General features: G+C 41.7%; 1 protein-coding gene across 1 annotated transcript in view; it reads right to left on the bottom strand.

The window, feature by feature from the left end:
* COP1 (COP1 E3 ubiquitin ligase) overlaps window positions 1-12,236 on the bottom strand; it is a 266,316-nt gene that overhangs the window by 188,399 nt on the left and 65,681 nt on the right. The gene's annotated exons all lie outside the window — the stretch shown is intronic.

Genomic DNA, 12,236 nt, shown 5'->3' with positions numbered 1-12,236 from the left:
GGAGCAAGGTGCATGGAAAGCACCACAAAAAGGGTAAGCTTAACATGGTCCATTATATATATATATATATATATATACACATATACACACACACACACACACACACACACACACACACACACAGTTAGGTCCATATATATTTGGACACAGGCACAATTTTAGTTTTTTTCAGGTATTTACCAACATATATTCAAGCTACAGTTGTATAATGGACACAGGCTGAAAGTGCACACTCTCAGGTTTAATTTGAGGGTATGTACATCCAAATTGGAGGAAGGGTTTAGGAATTACAGCTCTTAAGAGTAGCCATCCTCCCTTTATCAAGGGACCAAAAGTAATTGGACAATTGAATCAAAAGCTGTTTCATGGCCAGGTATGGGCTACTCCTTCCTTATTTCTTCATAAATTAAGCAGGTAAAAGGTCTGGAGTTGTATCTAAGTGTGGTATTTGCAATTGGAATTTATTGCTGTGAACCTACATCATGCGTTCAAAGGAGCTGTCCATGCAAGTGAAACAGGTAATTTTAAGGCTTCAAAAATGTAAAAAAAACCCCAAAAAAACAAATCCATCAGTGGCCAAATCAACAGTTTGTTACATTCTGAGGAAAGTTGAACGCACTGGTGAGCTCAGCAACATAAAAAGGCATGGACGTCCACGGAAGACAACAGTGGTGGATGATCGCAGGATCCTCTCTATGGTAAAGAAAAACCCATTCACAACATCCAGACAAGTTTAGGACACTCTCCAGGAGCTGGGTGTATCATTGTCAAAGTCTACAATCAAGAGAAGACTTCACGAGAGCAAATACAGAGGGTTCACCACAAGGTGCAAACCATATAAGCCTGAAGAATAGAAAAGCCAGATTTAGACTTTGCCAAAAAACATCTAAAAAAGCCAGACCAGTTCTGGAAAAGCATTCTTTGGAAGGATGAAACCAGATTAATCTGTACCAGAATGACAGGAAGAAAAACGTGTGGAAAAGGCTTGGAACAGGTCATGATCCACAGTACACAACGTCATCTGTAAAACATGGTGGAGGCAGTGTGATGGCATGGGCATGCATGGCTTCCTGTGGCACTGGGTCATTGGTGTTTATTGATGATGTGACAGAAGCAGCCGGATGAATTCTGCAGTGTTTAAAGATATACTGTCAGCCCAGATTCAGCCAAATGCAGCAAAATTGATTGGACAGCGCTTCATAGTGCAGATGGACAATGATCCCAAATCACACTGCAAAAGCAGCCCAGGAGCTTTTGAAGGAAAAGAAGTGGAATATTCTGCAATGGACGAGTCAATCACCTGATCTCAACCCAATTGAGCATGCATTTCACTTGCTGAAGGCAAAACCAAAGGCAGAAAGACCTAGACAGAACTGAAAACAGCTGTCGTTAGAACCTGGCAAAGCATCAGAAAGGAGGAAACCCAGTCTTTGGTAATGCCCATGGGTTCCAAACTTCAGGCAGCCATTGTCAGTAAAGGATTCTCAACAAAATATTAAAAATGAACATTTTATTTATGATTATATTTACTTGTCCAATTACAAAAATAATTGCAGTTCCTAAAATTTGTACTTGACGTTTATGTTCAACCACTTCAATAAAAGCTGAAAGTCTGCACTTCAAATTCATTTGGATTGTTTCATTTTAATTTATTCTGGTGGCATACAGAGCCAAAAGTATGAAAATTGTCCCCGTGTCCAAATATATATGAACGCAACTGTAAACCAGCAAGTGAGATTACAATCCTGATGAGCTTGATGAGGATCAAGCTATACACATTCTCAGCAGTATACTAGAGGCACCTCTGGGGTGGACTCCTAAGAGGGATCTTGCTGAAAACCAACGCTGCCTATCCTTGACCTCTAAAGCGGAGTTCCAGCCCCCCACACTTTTAATATTAGAGCACTTACCTGTCCAGGGATTCAACTATGTCCTCACCCCCAGCTGATTCTTCAATCGGCTGTCAGGTGCTAGCTTTGCCATCTTGACTAAGGGAAACCGGCAGTGAAGGTTTCCTATAAGGGCAATCATCACAGTTGGACGACACTGGGGTTCTCACACCCAAGCAGGTCGAGGGGTTCTGCGATAATCCGATAGAAAGGGAAAACTGATTTGCAGGTCCTCGTATGTGACCTGGAATTCTGAGGCTCAGAGAAATTTTTGGGTGGGAGATTCCAATTCGCCAACCTCTCAGAGTCACTCTCCTCATCCTCTATATCAACATTCTTTTAAGACAACCCCAGAATGGAAACAGATGGCACAGTACATGGTTGGCTCAGAAGTTAGGATCCAAAAGCATGGATCTAAAACTTCCTCCTCAACACTAGTGAGTAAAACTTTACAAGCTATAGATGACTCCTTATATACCAAGTTGTCAATAGACTTATGACAAAGTCGTACTGAAGTTATAATTCAACTTAGTGGCACAAGGACGACATCTCATTTTGGAAGCCTGAGGAGGTTTATGCTTGGGTGGAGCAGGAGCCTAAAAGAGAGACCAGGTTTCTGTTGTTACCAACTTACCAACAAACACCCTGATGGTAAAGAAAAAAAAAAAAGCCAAGAGTTCTCCAACAGAGCCAGAGAACTATGATAAGAAGGTCCTAAAGTCCAGCAGGAGAGAGGAGTGTAGAACAATTCCATACCTCTAAAACAGATCAGCAAGATATCAGTACTATGGCCTTGCTCATCTGTGCTAGTGCCACTGGTGCCTGTTGCAACCACTCACATCTCCTCTGCCTCGCGCACAGTAGAAATGGCCAAAGTGTGAGAGGGGGGTGGGGGAGGAATGTGGGAGCATCTTCTAAAGTCTGACCCTTCCCCTCCCCTTTCACATAGAAAAGAACTTGAGGTTTGATGCCACTACCAAGGTGCTGCCCATACCGGAAATGATGCCCAGCACCTATGGTCAGGTGGTTAAACCACTAAATGCAGAATCTGGGGCTAGACTAAGGGAAGTCCTGGATCCCCATGGATCACTGAGCTGAGGTGGAAGCCCTAGACCTCACCCTAGTGAGTGAAGGATGAAAGATGCTCCAGGACCATTAGAAAGTGTAAGCCACCCTAATCCAAAGTAAAAAGGCAGGAAAAAAAAAAAAAGCTGGTTTCTTCCCACCCACCGAGTTCCAACAACATGTTCGTCACCCCCCCCCCCATCCCTGGTGGAGGAATACTAATAAATACTGTCATGCACGGGGACCACCTCAAAGTGTTTCCTGCTTCTGAATTCCATGCAGTACTGCCACTCATATGGCTGTACCTTCATACACTACAGTGGGATGAGGTGATGCTGCAAGGGGTGTGGATGTCAGAAATGTAACTGCCGATTTACAAACCTGCTGCTTGTCAAATCGCACGTGGTCAAGTACTGCTCACTGTTTCTGGATGGAGAGTGTGGGCTTATGGTACCGAAATCTTCCCATTGTAGACAGCAGTGCCATGGAGGGAGGAATGTAAGGCACAAATAAATGAGGATTTGGCTCACTCAGTGAAGGTAAAGGAAGTTTTCTTTGTTTACCCTCTAAGGCTTGTGCATTACACAGCAGCTGGATTTGGGACTTTAGATTGTAATACAGGAGCCTTTAGATGTACTTAAATATATGACTGGCACTCTTCTCTAAGTAGAAGTACTAGAATCTGTAACACATTGCTGCAGTATTTGCTTCATCAGTGCTCATTAGTTTAGCTGTTTTCCATCATCAAGAAACTGTGCTGGGATTAAAGTTTTATATGTGCGTCATAAACAAAAATTTTGATTACAATGACGCACAACATCAAAAAGTGCATAAAAATATTCAGAAAATGTATACAACTACCCTCAGAGTGATTACATCTCAGAAACAGTACAGCATAATGAAATGTAAAAGATGTTTATCCTCTACAACCCCCAGGAACCCATTTCGCCTCATTTGTGACTGAAACAGACTAAAGGAATTTTAGGCCATGACATGTTAAAGATGGCCAAAACGTATCTTACGCACATTCCGACTTTTTGGACAAAAGTAGAGGTCCAAGGGTTAAATGAGCAAGAGGCCGAATTCTGGACACAGTCCTATCTTTCTAGAAAGAAATAAGCTCCCTGAAAGCCAAAACTGGAAACCCAAACAGACGCAAGACTGTTTCCTCAAGTTGGAAGAAAACGTATGAAAGAAATTTAAACAAATGAAGCAAGGAACTCCATTTAAGAAGGTTATATCATCAACACAATGTTTATCTTCAGGGGTGTAGAGGGAGTTACTTTAAGACATTTTCTTGCCAATATAAATATCATTTCTACTCTGTCATTTGTTTTTAATTATTCTTGACCAAAACAGAGAAAATATATGAAGCTGAAAGGGGAATGGAAGAAACTGGAAAGACAAGGCAGGGAGTTATGCAATCCATTGCTCTGTCAGTTGAGAGACACCAAGCATCTGTTTAGCATCTCTCGACCTGATCAGAAAGTTATACCACAAACTTCGTCAATAAAAGCACTGGACCAATCAAAAGTCATCAACATCCCAGCTACTGACCAAGCAAAGAAAATGACATGAATTTTAAAGTTTATTTACTGATCTGATCTTAAAAAAAAAAAAAAAGAAAAAAAAAGGAAAGAAGTGAACACACGAAGACTACTTAAGGTGAGCCAAAGATAAGCAGTGCTAGGCATAAACTACATTATGAATAATCTTGATAACATTTCTATCTGCTCATAAATATTCAAATTAACATTTCCAAGCCCATGTGCTACCTTGTCTGATACTTAATACTGGCCAATACACCAGGTAATCAAAAGTGACACCTTAGGCTCCTTTACATTTTTAAAGGTAGCCGACACATGCAGAGTGTGACATTTCTCATTATTAACATGCTAGCTGCCAGGTAGATTGCTTTCACCTCAACATTTTTCAGTGACCCTAAAACACATTTAGAGATTAGGAATTTGGACTTTCATGCATGCTTTTATGACTCTGCATGTTTGTACTAGATCTGTAACTCAAATATACTGAAGTCAGACAGAGGCATTAGGAGCCTGAACAAGCAGTCAGCAATGGCAGAACTCAGGAAAGATGTGCCTTAATCCATATTGATCCATAATGGAAACCAAATAATTTTCTTAACTTTGGAGTGAGTTGAAAGTGGTTACATTTTATATCATTTTTAATTCTGCCTGTGTACCCACTAGGGAGATTTCTCCTTAAAGTGGTATCAAACCCAAAAGCAAACATATTGCAGCTTACCAATTCGCACATGTGGTGTCTGCATTTGTTTTCTTTTAGCTTGCTTTCTTCTATTTTCACCTAGTAATTTGGCCATTAAGTTTTTTTTTTTTTGTTTTGTTCTTTTTAACTGAACAAGCTGTCCTGCAAATGTAGCCGTTAGAGGGTTAACACAAACCCATTAACTAGTGACAGGGGTGCTTACAATGATCAGATATTATGTAAAGCATTTACTGCAAAAGAAAAAAAAAACGGTTTGTTGTCACTGCTTATAAAGTAATAGCTGGAATTTGGTTTGAATTTGTTAGAGTATTTTAAATCTGCTAGTACAATGAATGCTCCCTTCCCCCCCAGACTGACAAAGCTGCTGTCCAAAAGGTGTCCTTGTGCTCCTTAATTCAGCATGGGGGCTCTATAATACAGCAAGTGTGTTACTGGCCAAATCGGGTGAAAACAGAAGGAAAAAGGCCTAAAAAAACCTAATGCAGTCACCACATTTATGATGGGTAAGCTGCAATATATTAACATTTTTGGATTTGTGTTTAATACAGCTTTAAATTCATGTCCTGAAGACAGTTGCCAACAGGACAAAATGGGAAGGAAACCCCACTGTTGAACGTTCTCACTAGAAAAGGAGAGATAAAATGGAACTAAACCCTCCAATCCTTTACACCCAAAGAAGCAGCCATCTTAGCCTCTGATTTGCATTTGTCATGGTGCTGCACATGTGAATTACAACAACAGACATTTAATAGCTTGACAGTTTGGTTGATTTCAGAAGCAGCCGTGACAGTTATCTTTCATGGCATGCCTTGACTGCAACTGTTATGGTAAACCATTAAATTGATGGGTTTAGTTCCGCATTTAGTTTTCCCCACATTTCCTATGAGATCACCTAGACAGGAAATGGGAAACAGCCATGGAAACTTGACCTTCCCCTACTCATTAGGTTTCATGTTAACCCAACAACAAAAAGAGGGAGAGAACAGGAGCACAAGGGGGGTGAGAAGGAAAGAAGCATACACACAAGAGGAGAAAGTAACACTGCAAATGAGATCGTGTGTGGGATCGCTGGCCTGGAGGAAGGATCTTCCATGTGAAAGTAAAAGTAGTACTTCCCTTTAATATCATACATTGCATATAGGATGGTGAAAGATTACCTGGATTTGGTATAGAGGTGACCTCCACAACAACATATATGCAAATGAGAGCATTGCTTTATTTTAAAATTGATAAGGTTTACAAAATAGCTTTCTTCTAATATACGTCTAGGACATTTGTTTTGGGCATGTAAAAGTGTATGATAAAAACAAATCTGGGTATATATCCGATACAAAACTGAACTAAAAACATGCATCCAAGTCAGTGGGATTAAAATCTACTTTATTAAACTGTCGACTGTTGGCAGATATCTTTACCAAATATTAACTGATGGCATAGCCACCTATTCCTCGGCCTTCAGCAATCTGTTATTGCTGTGTCCACCATGTACAGCGGATCACAGATCTGGGTACAGGGCTACTGTACCATGTGATTGTTGTGGGCGATCACAGTGTACACACAAACTGCAGCCTGTGAAGTCTCTCCTCTCACTGCAACCGGCTGAGAAAGTATGTAGTAAAGTACTAAACGCTAAGGAATTTATTGAAAGAAAAAAAAAAAGCACCTGACACCGACTCATTGTCAATAGAGCAGTGCAATGCAACTATGGTGACATTGTTTGACTTCAGGTGTTAAACAAGAACAGAGGGCCAAATCTAGCCCTGCAGGCCATTTGATGTGGCCCTCAGACCTCTCCTGCAGCTGTGGCACTTCGTCTCCACCTTGTCTCAGCTGTCAACAGAAGAGAGGACAGATCCTGCCTTTCTCCATGCAGCCACTAAGATGCTCATTTCTGCAACCCCCCACCCTTGGTCTCAGCAATTGGCAGCAGAGAGGTGGACAAAACTCCAACAGATCCTGCAGGTCTCTGTGCAGCCACAGCACCCCCTTGTCTCCACCTCCACTACAGACTTCAGCAGCTGACTCCAGCCCGCCTTTGGTCGTCCTCCAGATCGTGCACTCTGCTTCCCAGATCCGCCTCCAGCTTCTTCTTGGCATCAGCACAAGGTAAGGGGGGTGCACTGTGATGTAGGGAAGGGTGGGGTGCTCTGGACATCTAGTCTTACAGATACAACCGGCCCTTTGAGGGCAACCATAATGCTGATGTGGCCTGCTATGAAATAGAGTTTGACACCCCTGCTATATGCCACTGCAGCATACAGTGTCTCTGATCATTGATCAGTGTCACTATGATGAAATTATACTGCACTGAACTGCTCTGGTGATCGTGATTTTTTTTTTAATGTAAAAGAACATAATAAAATTGAAAAAAAAAAAACCTGTTACTTTAGATGATACACAGTGATGAAGCAGTTACAGCGAAGCCCCATTCACCTGCATGTGTTGCACACAGTGGGGTGTAATCTTGACATGGCAAACCCCCGGCTACTACCTTCCCAGGTAAAGGGGTAACAGTTGAGGAGGCAGCAAAAATGAAGCTCAACCACAGGGTTTTACCGCCGCCTCAAACACAACAAAGTGTAAACGAGCCCTTACGCACTCACCACACCTGTGCAGCCAATTATAGTGTCCATGAGCACCACCACACCAGTCTTAGTGTCACAATAAGGCCTCATTCACATAGGGAGTATCAACGCATACCCCGTGGGAGGGCGGTTTACCCACACGGGAATGCACAGGTATTGTATGCATCCCCATGCAGGCAGTTCAATTCATGTCTATTGGCACACAGTGGCTGCACAGAAAGTTGCTGCTCCCAATCTGACATCCAAGCGGATGCAAGACCTAAACACAGACAGATTAAGAGCAGATGTATTAGTGTAGCCACTGCATTAAAATAGATGAACGAGGCCTAATAGTTCAGCGGAGTCACTGTGATCCTGTTCAGTGTCACACTAGTAACAATATAACCAGACCAGTGGAGCCAGCAACAGTGTCCCTGATCTCCACCACATCAGTAAGTGAACAAAAGTGTTCCTTCTCACCACACCACTGCAGTGTTTCCTCTGCTGCCTTGCTGAGCCTGGCTTGTTTATGGACTACATTTCTGCCTGTTGACTGGACTTATCCTTCACCTTTTTATTGACCACACTGCTTCCTGTCACCTTAACCGACCCATCTGCATGTCCTAAATTCCTGAGAGACCCCAGTACCAGCCATCTCCTGCAGACAACTGCACTCCGGGAACCATAGAACCTTCTTTGTTCTTCCTTTCTTTAGCATCCTGTACTTCCTGGCCAGTGAACATGGCATTCGTGGGGGCAACCCATGTTCCAGTAGGCTAAGCTTACTTGGCTTACAGGAACTGGAACTGCTATAGGTGAGGCTACACTAAGCTATATTCTCTGACCACTTGTATAGAGGCGACCATTACGGTACATTGGTTTTCATACAGCTGATTTGTGTGATACACACGTTAAATAATGTCAGTTATTTTACCGCTTAACCTCCGGAAGGTTTTACCCCCTTCATGACCATGGCATTTTTTTTGCTACTTATTTTTTTTATCATGCAAATAGAGATTTCTTTTGATAGTATGTGATCGCCACTTTTTGTTTTTTGGGGGGGGGGGGGGGAGGGATCAACGAAAAAAGACCAAAAATGTTGACATATTCAATAAAATCACTTTACACATTTAAGCCAAAATGTATTCCGCTACATGCCTTTGGTAAACAAAAATCCAAATAAGTGTATGTTAATTGGTTTGTGCAAAAGTCTACAAACTATGGCTTATATACTAGATTTTACACAGCTATGACTATACTGGTAATGGCGGAGATCCACGACTAATAGTATGACTGAGTGTGGCAGACAAACTGATGCTAACAGACTATCGGTGAGTGTCACTGACATCACTAGTAAAACTAATGCAGTGATCACTCGGTAATAATACTGTACACCAACACTGCACTAATGGCACTGGCTGAGAAGGGGCTTACATCTAGGGGAGACCAAGGAGTTAAATATGTAACAATATGTGCTTTTACGTTTCAATCAGGATGTTTTTTTCTCCCTGCTTTGCAGGAAAAACAAACATCCAGATCGCTGATCAGTGTACAGAGTCCTGTGTGTTTGTAAACACAGGGCTCTGTGCTGTGATTAGACATAGCCGATCAGGTCTCAGCCATAAAACCATTGGCGGGGACCTGATGACAAAATCACAATGTTTTCAACCACAGGCCAGTCAGCAGTGGGCACGTGCATGTGTGTAACTACAAACCCAGAAGAGCCCCGCTGATGTACAGGTACGTGATCCGGTGATGTTGTGCCACTTGCCCACAATATAACTACTGTGGGCACACGGCAAGTAGATAAGCAGCCAAGAAAGTGAAAAGAAAAAAGTCTCACACATGTGGTATCGCCATATTCAGAAGGAGCAGCATAATGTGTTTCGGGGTGAAATTCTATGTATGCCTACGTTGTGTCTGAGAAAAAAATACCTATTAAAACTAACAATTATGTGTAAAAAAAAAAAAAAAAAAAAAAAAAAGTTTCACATTTTCCAAAAAATTAAGTGTTTGAAAGATTCACCATGCCTCTTCCAAAATACCTTAGGGTGTTTATTCTCCAAAATGTGGCAATTTTGTGGGTGTTTCTACTCTCCTGGTGCTCCAAGGCACCCAAAAATGTGATAGGTACATAGGAAATTAGATGCGTATTATTATGCCCCTAGAAAGCCTAAAAGTAGTTCTGAAAGGCAGAAGGTTTTTTACCTTAATGAATTCTATACATTAAAGTAAAGAAAAAAAAAAAAAGAAAAATTCTGTGTGCACCTGCCTCCCCCTCCTCAGCCGCCCCCCCCTTATACTTACCTGAGCCCCATCTAGATCAAGTGATGTGCATGATAGGAGAGGATCTCCAGGGGTCTCTCTCCTCTCAATGGCTCACACAGCAGAGGGAGACATTGGCTCATCTGCTTTGAAAATTAAAAATAGAAGCTGACTGGTTGCCATTCACAGCTGCTATAGATTCTGGCTGGTTCAGTTTGAGTTAATTCCCCTCTGCGATGACAAAGGCCAGTGGATAGAATAAGAGAAGGCATTGGGTGACGTACGCATTCAACACACCTGAAAGTGTCATAGGTTAAAGATTCTGCTGGAGGCTGTATTTCTTGAATAAAGAAAAGCAGAGGAGATACCATTTACCTGGCAGAAATTAAGAGTCTTCTTTTACAGGAAACCTTTTTTTGCTTTAAAGCTCAACACCAGGAAAGCTAAAAATTGTTCCTCGCAGTGGAGCTGCCCCCACATTGCAAAGGAAAACTGCTCATTTAGTCTAGGAGACCGTAAAAGGACTTTTGCTTGCCCAATTCTCCACTACCCTGGCAGACCGCATTACCCCATGCTCAGGCAGTGAACTATTCCTCTGCATCCTCATGTTCAATGCAGGGCTATAAAACTATGTATTGGGCTTAAAGAGAAACTTAAAGAACTCCAGGATAGGCAAAAAAAAAAAAAATCACCCATTAGTACACCCCCTCTACAAAAAAACATTAATAAAATGTTGAAAATCCTTACCATTTAAGAGAAAAAGCCAAATTGAATTTTCATGACCTCATCTCTGCAATTAAAAAATAACAGCATTTGCTCTGCCAAGGAAGAGGTGTAACAGCAGGGATTACATCATTTCCTCTCCTCCCTCTCTGCAGAGAACGGAAACTACTGTTCCCATCATCTACAGGGAATTGTAGTGAATATGGCGGGTACATTAGGCCTATACATGTTGAATATGTCCAAGCGTTTCAGTCCACCCACCACTGCAAGTGGGGCTGAATTACATCACTGCTTTCTGGAGAAAACTACAGAAGGGATGTGCCTGTGCCAAGACCAGTGGCTGGGGGAATAGGAGGCATAGCAGTCACTGGACTTACAAACAGAAAACCAAAGAGAATTAACGGTTTAATTTGAAAATGAATAGGTTATTTCAGAGCAACTAACAAGAGAATCAGAAGCTAGATGGCCTATTCAGTGATAAGAAATCAGCAACAAGGACATATAAAAGATGTTTTTGCCTGGAGTTCTGCTTTAAGGAAATTTACAAACGACTGCGTGCAGGCAAGCTATCACTGCAGAAGAAATGAGCATCGTCTCATCCGCAATAATATACAACTATCTGCCTGCCTGTGGTCTTCTCTGTAATGTAGAATGAGTCACGTATACACAGCTCAGCTCAATTTGCTGGCACAGTACCTGTATCAGGGATGAGCGACTCAAGCCCAGTATGCAGTAGTGGCCCCACTGCAACAGAGAATTTTTAGGTTTCCTAGAGTTCAGCTTTAAAATGGTTGTAAACCCTCACACATACCCAGTGAAGTGACTGGCTTTAGATGACACACAGTGAGGAAACAAATCCTCCTACATAAGTTGAAGCTGTATCTCCAGTCCTACATCCAAAGTGCAGACTTTCCACAGGTTCTCTCAGCTCTGAAAAGCAGGGGGAGGAGAGCTAAAGTCACATCAGTGAGGAGAGCTCTAAAAGTGGATTGGAGGGAAAGGATACAACCCTCTTCACAAAGCTAACAGGAACAGAGCTGAGGATATCAATCACAGAATATGCCCTTCCTGGCATCATTTTTCTCTTGATATCATGAAAATTTGTCAGAACTGACTCATGCTGATAGAGGAATGAGGCAGTGCACAGAAATGACTGAGTACTCTGGATTGAGACAAGCACACACTATGGAGAAAAATGCTTTGTTCATATTTCATGTCTGAGGTTTGCAATAGAGAGATTCATTAGATTTTTCCTCTTGCAAAGTAAGACCCTCTAATGGCAACAGAATAGGGAGCTCTAGGTCTTTTAAGAACACTATAACAAGCTGCAATCCTTTACTGAATACACAAATAAGGTGTGTGTGTGTGTGTGTGTGTGTGTGTGTGTGTGTGTGTGTGTGTGTGTGTGTGTGTATATATATATATATATATATATATATATATATATATATATATATATATATATATATCAGTAAACAGAGTG

This window comes from Staurois parvus, unplaced genomic scaffold, assembly GCF_062004578.1.
Source record: "Staurois parvus isolate SC_StPar_1 unplaced genomic scaffold, SC_StPar_1.0 ptg000166l, whole genome shotgun sequence".
NCBI lineage: Eukaryota > Metazoa > Chordata > Amphibia > Anura > Ranidae > Staurois > Staurois parvus.
This window is presented reverse-complemented; position numbering and strand designations above follow the sequence as displayed.